The 10,525-nt window shown below is 35.2% G+C and overlaps 1 pseudogene; it reads right to left on the bottom strand.

Moving 5' to 3' along the window:
• Positions 1 to 880: 880 nt before the first annotated feature.
• LOC109213537 lies at positions 881 to 9,965 on the bottom strand (annotated as a pseudogene).
• Between the last annotated feature and the right edge of the window lie 560 nt (positions 9,966 to 10,525).

Raw genomic sequence — 10,525 nt, 5'->3', positions numbered from 1 at the left:
TACTCAAGGCATCGGTCACCACATTGGCCTTTCCCGGATGGTACAAAATAGTAATATCATAGTCCTTTAGCAGCTCCAACCATCTCCGCTGCTGTTGACATCCAATTTTGTCCCTCCTTTCTTCCAAATTATTTCTTTAAGCTTCTAATATCACTAATAATATAAGGTAGTTATTCTACTATATTTTAATATAAATTATGCCTATTTATTANTGCATGACGTCCGCAGTCCTGATCTTCCCATCTAACCTATTTTCTTTATTTCCGCATTTCTTTAGAGCAATATGTAGTAGGTTGACACCCGTGTATTAGAGGCTCAGACTTGTGACACCGGATTCTTCGGGCTGTGTAGTAGTATTTCTACTTGGGTTTTCCGCATGTTTTAATTATATTTCAGAGTTTCACTATTATGACTTAGTAATTATTTGTGCTAATTGAATCATGAACTGTATAAAAAGGGTTAAGGTTGTTGAATTGGTCGGGCTTGCCTAGCAGTGTGTTGGGCGCCATCACGAACGGAGTTGGGGTCGTGAAGTTTAGTCTTTGTATATTGAATGAATTATTTTTTTCAATATATTGACCATGAATGAGGACTTTTATGTGGTTGTTTCCCACCATATTGTGTTGGTTATATAGAATCAATGTTTTTCATTTTCAAAACTCATATTTTATTTTTATAAGTAAAATATAATTTTAAACAAAATATTTATATAATTTTTAAAAAGCTTTTACTCATTTAGAAAAGATACACGCGCAACGCGTGTACCACTACTAATAACTTAAATAGACTCTAGATACACACATAAATTATATGATAAGGGTGCACATCATTAATCTTTACAGAATAATCAACAACAAATGCCCCCTAAAATTCTCAGGCATTAATTAGCAGTTGGATAAGAAGCTTGCATAGCAATTCCACAAAATCCTTCGTCAGCATCAACGTCTCTTTGCATTGTTATGTATTCATGTCGCGACCCGGATTTCTCACCTTCGGGAGTCGTGATGGCGCCTACTAATGAGAGCTAGGCAAGTCAAATTTAATTACTTTTTCATTAATAACATAATTCCTTTTAACAATTATCGACAATAACACAAAGCAATGAAATTAAATAATAAGCGGAAGTCTCAATATTATAGAAAACTGAATAAATATACGGAAAAATCTCAACAAAAGCCTCTACCCAAGACTGGTGTCACAGTTTCACAGACGGTCTAAGGATACTACACATAAAGGTCTGAAAGAAATAAACTCGACACTGTCTCCAGAAATACATGAAAGAAACAAGAATATAGATGAAAGGAGACGCCAGGGCCTGCGAACGCCTGCAAGGCTACCTCGGGTCTCGCTGGGCTGAAAGCCTACTCCCACACTACTGCTGCTGCTGTTGTCCGAAGCCTGGATCTGTGCAAAATAGCACAGAGTGTAGTATCAGCACAACCGACCCCATGTGCTGGTAAGTGCCTAGCCTAACCCCGGCGAAGCAGTGACGAGGCTAGGACCAGGCCACTAAATAAACCTGTGCGAATATATATACAAGTACAACAGAGACGTAGCAAGAAAATAACAATTTAAGCTGGGGAAGGGAGCATGCTTCAGGGGCAACAGTTAGAAATAGAATTTCAGGAATAATAAAGCGTACATCTACAATTTAACTTCTAGCAGTAAATGAAGAGATAAGGAAACTTTCATGTTCAACCCATCTTGTTGCAGGCGTGCAACCCGATCCCATTTCTCAATATCTCGTGGTAGGCGTACCACCCGCTCCCATTTCAATATCACTCGTGGTTGGCGTACCACCCGCTCCCATTTCAATATCACTCGTGGTAGGCGTACAACCCGCTCCCATTTCAATATCACTTGTGGTAGGCGTACCACCCGCTCCCATTTCAATATCACTCGTGGTAGGCGTACCACCCTATCCCATTTCAATATCACTTGTGGTAGGCGTACCACCCACTCCCATTTTATTAAATCAACAGTCCCTCCAAAAGAAAATTTACTCTAACAAACTGTTGACATCCAATTTTGTCCCTCCTTTCTTCCAAATTATTTCTTTAAGCTTCTAATATCACTAATAATATAAGGTAGTTATTCTACTATATTTTAATATAAATTATGCCTATTTATTATTATTATTATTATTAAAACTATTATGGTTATATCTATTATTATTATTATCACTATTACTATTATTATTATTATTACTACTATTATTGGCAAAAAAAATTCTAATCGATTAATAGTATTTCTTTAATTCTACATTTTATTTTATGATGACATTTTACTTAATAATTAATGTATGTTATTTAGCAAATTTTAGCTATCATAATTATTTTGAGGCGCATTAAATAGTTTGATTATTAACGTATTAATATTACATAGTAATATATGATATATCTAATAAAATTATTTCAAATATAAATAGAAGCCTAAAGGAATATGTAAGGAAGAAGGAAAATGTTCAGCACTCTAGGCCCAAATTTTGGCCAAAATGGCCCACCTATTAATCCTACAAACCAGCCCAATTTGCTCAAATCTACTAAGATAATTAACCTGACCCAACGGCCCATATTCTAGATCTTTCCTATAAGTCAAAAATTCCAGAATTACCTTAATTTAATTCTCTATAAATAAATAAAAAAAACCTTTGACCAAATCTAAAAAGTTTCACCAATGTTGTCCTCTCTTCACGTGAACAATCTCCTTTCCCCCATAAGATCTTTGCTTTTCAGAATGTTTGGCATTTTCCCCCAATTTTTCTCTTTTTCCTAAAATTTCTCTCTCTCTCTCTCTCTCTCTCTCTCTCTCTCTCTCTCTCTCTCTCTCTCTCTCTCTCTCTCTCTCTCTCTCTNTAATACAAACTATGCCTATTTGTTAAAACTATTATTATTATTATTATTATTATTATTATTATTATTATTATTATTATTATTATTATTATTATTATTATACCAACAAAACACATTTTTATTTTACATAATTAATTAATAATATTTCTTTAATTAAATATTTTATAAATATTTACGCTTGTGATGATGTTTTACTTAACAATTAGTGTAAGTTATCTTTTAAATTTAAATTCTAGCTACCGTAATTATTTTAAGTAACATTAAATAATTTAACTAATTATATTATGTAGTATTATATGATGTGGCTAATAAAATTATTTTAAATCCAAATAGAAGCCCAAAGAAATATACAAGGAAGAAGGAAAACGGTCAGCACTCAAGGCCCAAAATTTTGGCCAAACTTGCCCACCTATTAAGCCCCCAAATCAGCCCAATTGCCCAAACCTGCTAAGATAACTAACCTAACCCACGAAGCCCATAGCTATAGAGAATCCTCTAGAAACCCTAAAAGCCCAAGTCTCCTAATCTCTCTCTCTCCTCTAAAACGCCAGTGTCTGGCCTTTCCTCTTTGAAGGAAAATTCCAAGACTGCTTCTTCCCAAATCAGAGATATGTGCCCCCATTTTCGTCTCTCTCTCTCTCTCCCTTTGAATCGCTACCCGAGTCTGTCGAATTCGTCCAAAATCTCAAACGTTCGAATCACAATGGTCTTTGACTCATTTTGAATCCTTAGAGATCCCACTCAAACTTTCAGCCATAAAGAACCCTAATCTTCTCCTATAAATAAGTACATTTTGCAAGTCATGAGGGGAAGCTGGGAGCCACCCAAATTCACTCCTAAATTTGAAAGCTTCACCCCCTCCTTTAACCTTAAGCTTCAGCCGCCTCTTTCACCCTAAACTCGCTGCTCCTATTTTCTCTAAATATATCTTTATTTCCGTTCGGCATAGCCATAGCCATAGCCGAAGCCTTAAAATATTTTCTATTTCACGAGTTCGTGGGAATAGCCTTGACCAGCGCTCTAGTTCACTGCCCGCAAAAAGGTCAGTAACTCTTTTATCTCTTAGGTCCTAGTTTTATTTCCCGCAGATTCGAAACAAGTGCTTTGTTTTATCGTAAAAAAATATGATTTGCAGTTTATCCTTTCGTCTAGAAATCATGACTTAAATTCTGTTTGTGTGTGCAAATCGTGAGAAATCATAGATTCTGACTATGTGTTTATCAAGCAGAAAAATAGGATATTGTTGGCTAAGTGCTTATGCTAATATGCTTTCTGTCAAATTGCTACTTTAACTGTTACTCTATACCTTTGCTTTAAACACCACTAGCTTTAATTTGCTTAAAATTTGTTTCTTCATTCGACATTTATTAAGTCAAGACTTTTCCTCACTGTATGATCTAACAACTATGCTCTAAATACCCTTTTCATGAGAAAAATATGTGTTTTAAGTTTACTGTCTAGTTTATGAAAGGCGTAGTGTTAGAATATTAGATAGCCACTTTTTTACCTTTAATGACCCATTTGAATAGCTTCTTAATGGAATATTGTATGAAGTTTCTATGAGCATGCCCATATGTGTCTATATTCTTTTGCGAGCATGCCCATGTGTGTCTATATAGATAGTGTTAACTTATATGTTAAACCAGTGAATTTTAAGCTTGGTTAAACATAAGGAACATTATGGTGAAGATGTTTTCTTTTACAATCAGATTGCTAAATTTTCAAACTATGTCCATTTTGATAAGCATGAATCTTTAGATTATAAGTGAGTTAATAACTGAATTAAGTTGAAAATTAGATGCCTAATGACCATCTTCACAAGGTTAAGTTTGAGTGTGATTTCATATTTTCTTTGAAAGTACACTGTCTTAGTTATAGCTTTCTTTTCTATCCATATTGTAGAAGAAGTTAGTTAAGTAGCCATGCTCTTACTCAAAATATCCCTTTAGACCATTAGGATTTTTTTTTCCACATCCAAACTGTTAGTAATAGCATAATGAGCATCTGATTGTTACAGTTATTCAGTTAATTTCATGTCGACAACAAACAACGATTTCTTAACCTTTACAAGATAGACTGAAATAAATCATCTACTAATCTTTCTTGCATGCATTTCAATGAGCTTAGTTTCTCTCTTATTTTTAAACATCTATGCCAATATCTGTGAGAAAAGATGCTATTATTTGTGGAGTTCAAATGTCAGCAAAGAATTTTGATGCAAAGATGTGGCACATATCTTGCATTTTTAGTATTTGAAAGTGAACAGTGGATATAAAATAGTACCTACTATTGCAAGGTACTCATTGGTATGGGAATGTAATTCACTACCTCAAGTCTCTTTCTTCATATGTAGTTATTATGTTTGTTTAGATACTTGGGTTGAGAAGTGAGTTAGTTAAGGATGTGTATTTGAAATACGAGCATCTCACATCTCGGGTGTTCTTTCTTTTTCTTTCTTGTGAATAGAAGATTCATATAATGTTGTAGATATCTTATATTGTCAAGAATCAAATAATTTCTCTAATTCTTTATCTCTCTTTTTCTTTGCATGAACACTTGGAGCAAAATCGGAGTCTCATTGAGACTCACTCAACACTACCCGAGCATGGAGACATCGCATCCCATACCCTCCTCCTTAGAATGCACCCGATAGCAAGAAAACAAGCGAAACGCTTGGGGTCGCCTATGGCGGCTTTCGTCTTTAGCATTTATTTTGTTTGAATCTTTTAGACTAACTAATGATTTCTGTGATTTGATTATTTTAATTTGGAATTCTGTTAATACACGTTTAGGTAACAATTTTGTTTAGCCACTTGGGGGATCCATTTAGTTATCAGCAAAACACTTATTTATTAGAATAACTTTTAAAATCAACAACGATACTTTGGGATAGTTGTCAGTTGAGTTTTTATTTTACTCAAAATTTGAGTCACGTATATCTTTGGATAGATGAGCCTACCTTTTTTAGATTGAGTCAAAAAACTTTTTTTTTTCAAATTAGTTGACTCTTCTACTCAAGAAAAGATATTCTTATATTAAGCCTTCGATAGATTTGAGATGGATTATTGGACTGAACTATGCGCTAAGTAAGAAACTGCTTTTTCTCAAAGATAAAATAATGCATCTCAAACATTTTTCATTCCATTATAATAGCGACTTTAGCCCACTTTCTGACGTTAAAATCGATTTTGCTAATTAATACCTTCATGTTCAAATATGAAGTTTGGCTTCTTTTAAATTATTCAAGTTGTTTGGAATTTTTTAGTCATTGTTATCACCACTTTGCCTTAATAATTTTTAAAAATAATTTACCTAAGTTTGGCCGGTTAACCACATTTAATGGGTCATGTAGAGTGCTTAATACCTTCTCTATAAGATTAATTAGAATCCTTACCCGTAGTCTTAAAGGTTAAGTAGACCATAGAACGGAGTTAACTTTAAGCATTATTTAGCTAAAATTGGTGTCCTAATTCACCATTAAAATAATTAGGTGGCGACTCTTTAATTAATTAAACCTTCAGAATTACCAGTGTGTTATACTCTAATTGGACCCGTGTTAAAATGGGGTATAACACAAACGCAATAATTAATACGAGTTCTTAAGACAACAAGTACACAAAATTTATGATTCACTAAGGAAAACAAATAATGACAAATAGCAATTAATTATGGATTATAAGGAGAAAATAGGCAATTTAACATTTAGTATGCTAAATGTCAAGTAGCAATTAAATCACATAAACATGTAGCAATTATAGCATAATTTCAAAGCATAATGTTGTGCAAGGGTACATCGAGCCAATAATAACAAGTAACGATAAAGGAAAATGCCAACATAAAGAATCTTAGTAACAGGGGAATCAGACAATTAATGCACTTGAACTGATAACAACCAGAAAATCAATAAATAGAAGTGAAGGACAACATAACTCAATTATCAGCAAAAGAATCAGGAAAATCAAAGACAAGTGCACGGCATCACCCTTCGTGCTTTTACACTCGTCCTCACCAAGCAATTAGAATAACAAAATGTGCACGGCATCACCCTTCGTGCTTTTACTCTCTTTCCTCACACAAACAACAATCACAAACAAGGGCAAGGGAATAAACAAAATAATAATAGAAATCCCGGCAAGGGAACACAATAAGATAATTAAATCCCGGCAAGGGTACAACATCAATAATCTCAATGTCCCGGCAAGGGAATAGATCAATAACTCTTTCTCTTTATTTCACTTTCATCACATAGTTCACATTATCACTCGAGCCAATGCTCCAAAGATTTACTTATCTCATATACCTTCACAATTTGTATTTCAACTCGAGCCAACGCTCCATGAAGTTTAAAGATCACAATTCCTTTCACAAGCTCTTTACAACATATAGAAGTCATCAATTAAGCATGGAAGGTATAACAAAATCCAAACTATTCGCAAAATAAGGACTCACGGTCATGCTAGACACCAATGTATAGATACTCGTCACCATGCCTATACATCGTACTCGACAATCAACAAGTAGCAAATAAGACTCAACTCCTATTCCCTCAAGCTAGGATTAGACCAAACACTTACCTCGATGCCTTGAACTCAACTCAAGCCTCAACTATGCCTTTACCCCGTGATTCCACCTCCAATCCGCTCGAATCTAGCCATAAATTACTTAATTGCTTTAATAAACACTAAATGAATCAATTTGAATGCATAAAAATGAATTTCTCAAAGTTTTTCCCAAAAATTCCAAAATCGCCCCCGGGCCCACGTGGTCAAAACCCGAGGCTCGAACCAAAACCCGGTTACCCATTCCCCCACGAACCCAAATATATAATTTGTTTTGAAATCGGACCTTAAATTGAGGTCCAAATCCCCAATTTTAGAAAAACCTAGGTTCTACCCAAAATCCCCAATTTCACCCATGAAAATCATTGATTTTAAGTGAAAAACATGTTAAATGATGTTAATGATTGAAAGAATTGAGTAAAAATCGACTTACAAATGATTTGGAATGAAACTTGTTCTTGAAAAATCGCCTAAGGAGTTTGGGTTTTGAAATAATGGTGAAAAATGGTTCAAATTCGACTAAGTATAAAATATGCTGGGCCTCAGATGTGGGAATTGCGAACCCCGACCTGCTACTTTGGGAATTGCGAACAATTGTTCGCATTTGCGAACTCCTTCCAAATATCCCAGGTTCGCATTTGCGACAAAATAAGTCGCATTTGCGACTGCCCAGTTTGGGAATTCCGAGCAGTTGGATCGCATTTGCGATCAGCAGGTCAAAATCTCATTTTTCGTAATTGCGATGAAGGGCTCGCATTTGCGAGCTCGCAATTGCGAGAGATCCTTCGCAAATGCGAAGATCATAGAGCTGAGCATACCAGATTTTTTTCCAAAGTTCAAAAATGCAATCCGTGGCCTATCCAAAACTCACCCAGCCCTCGGGGCTCCAAACCAAATATGCACACGACCTCAAAAACATCCTACAGACTTATCCGTGCGATAAAATCGCCAAAATAACATCATATACATCGAATCAAGCCTCAAAACTCATAATTTCTTCCAAATTTTCTTAGAACATCAAATTTCCATTTTTAAGTCCGAAACACGTCAAACGACGTCCGTTTTCAATCAAACTTTACAGAAAGCGCTTAAACCATATATAAGACTTGTACCGGACACTGGAACCAAAATACGGGCCCGATACCACAGTCTTTTAATCAAATTTTATTTCCAATTTCCTTAATTATTTCCAGAAAACAATTTCACACAAAAATTCATTTCTTGGGCTTGGGACCACGGAATTCAGTTCTGGGCATACGCCCAAGTCCCATATTTTCCTACGGACTCTCCGGGACTGTCCAATCACGGGTCCGGGTCCGTTTACCAAAAAAGTTGACCGAAGTCAAATTTATTCAATTTAATATCAAAATTTAGTATTTTCTCACAGAATTCATATTTAAGCTTTCCAGCTACACGTTCGGACTGCGCACGCAAATCGAGGCAATCCCAAATGAGGTTTTCAAGGCCTCAGAAGCATAGAATGAGTAAGGAAACAAGAAGATGACCCTTTGGGTCGTCACAATTAATTTTCACCCCCAACTTGTTCCCTACGAATTTTTCACTAACCAATACTTAACCATCACTAGTTTTTCCGTAACCGAATGCAATAACACCATGATATAACTCAGTTCCGCATTCTCCAGTGAAAACACCGCTTGAAAAGAATTGGAAATCCGAGCCACTAGCATCAATGGCCACGAATATTGGTTGGTTGGCAACTGCTTTTAATAAAGCAGATTCACTATTGGCTGGAACATTTTCGTAACCTGTGATCTTAGCTGCATGATTGGACTCTCTGCCAGTTTTGCAAGTACCATCAGTTCCCTCATATGGATAATTAGATTCAGTAGTAAGCCCATTGTTCTTGATTATGAACTTAAAAACATCATCTATAAGACCTCCTTCACATCCTATATCTGAACTTGTGTCACAGTCCATCAATTCTTGCTCCGACAAAGAGATTAGCTTACTGGTCTTGATCTTGTTGATTCCTTTTGTAGCAGCAACAACGGAAAATGCCCAGCAATATCCTACATTATAATTATGTGATAAGATATTAGTAGCCACATTCATTAAAAGGATGTTATGAATGAAAATGTTTAGTTTGTAAAGCTTACCACATTGTCCTTGGTCCTTAATTTCAGTAACAACGCCTTTTGTTCTCCAATCCATAGTAGCAGGAGCAGTCACATTTCCATACTTGAATGGTGTGGTTTTTGACAATTGTTGATAAGAAGTCATTTTGTACCCATTGCGAGTGGCTCTGAATTCTTCATCGCTCAAATCAGCAAATTCATTAATGCCTAACTTGTAAGGTCGAGTCCTAGCCTTGTTGACAAATTCAATGTACTCAACATTATCCTTAAATATTTTGGATCTTTTTGCCTTCTCTGCATCATCTTTGTAAACCCGTCCAAAGCGACCCATCCATTGTTCGTTTTTCTGGACAATTGAAGCTTCATATAAGTCTGGACCATATGGCTAGAGAAGAAAATATTCCCAAGACTAGTAGAGCTGCAAAAGCAAGCTTCCAATTGTATGTCAAGCTGTCCATTTTTCACTATCTGATAATATCTTTCTTTTGAATCTGATATCTTTGTATTTGAATGTTGTGGATGCGATATTACTTAGAGGGAGCAATGAATTTATAGTACTGATCACCTCGTGGATCAGTTATGGTAACACAAGTTCTAATTTTGAATTGAATTCCTTCAAAATCCAGACAAGTTAACAATGATCGTGACAATGAAGATCAGACTACGTACACGTTGCTCTGCTGTAGCAAATGATATAGCCCAATAAAACTTTCTGATAAGTTTCTTTTAACTTAATTTTGGAACTTTAGGCACTAAGCAATAGAGTAATTGATCAGTATGCTGTCCTATTTGCAAACTAAATTACTTCTGTTTTGGCCTTTAATGTTTCTAAGAGAAGGGGGAAACAAAAAAGAAAAGAATAAAGAAGGCAATTACAGCAGTTTGCCCATTAAGCTACATAAAGAACAACATTTTCGCTAATGATATATATTATCTCTATTCTATTTTTTTGGAAAAATAAAATAAAATATGCAAAACAACACTCTGCTTATGGTTTGTTCCAAACTAAGTAGAAATA

The sequence above is a fragment of the Nicotiana attenuata genome, unplaced genomic scaffold, assembly GCF_001879085.1.
Source record: "Nicotiana attenuata strain UT unplaced genomic scaffold, NIATTr2, whole genome shotgun sequence".
Classification (NCBI taxonomy): Eukaryota; Viridiplantae; Streptophyta; class Magnoliopsida; order Solanales; family Solanaceae; genus Nicotiana; species Nicotiana attenuata.
Note: the sequence above shows the minus strand (reverse complement) of the source record. Positions and strands in the feature narration are given on the sequence as shown.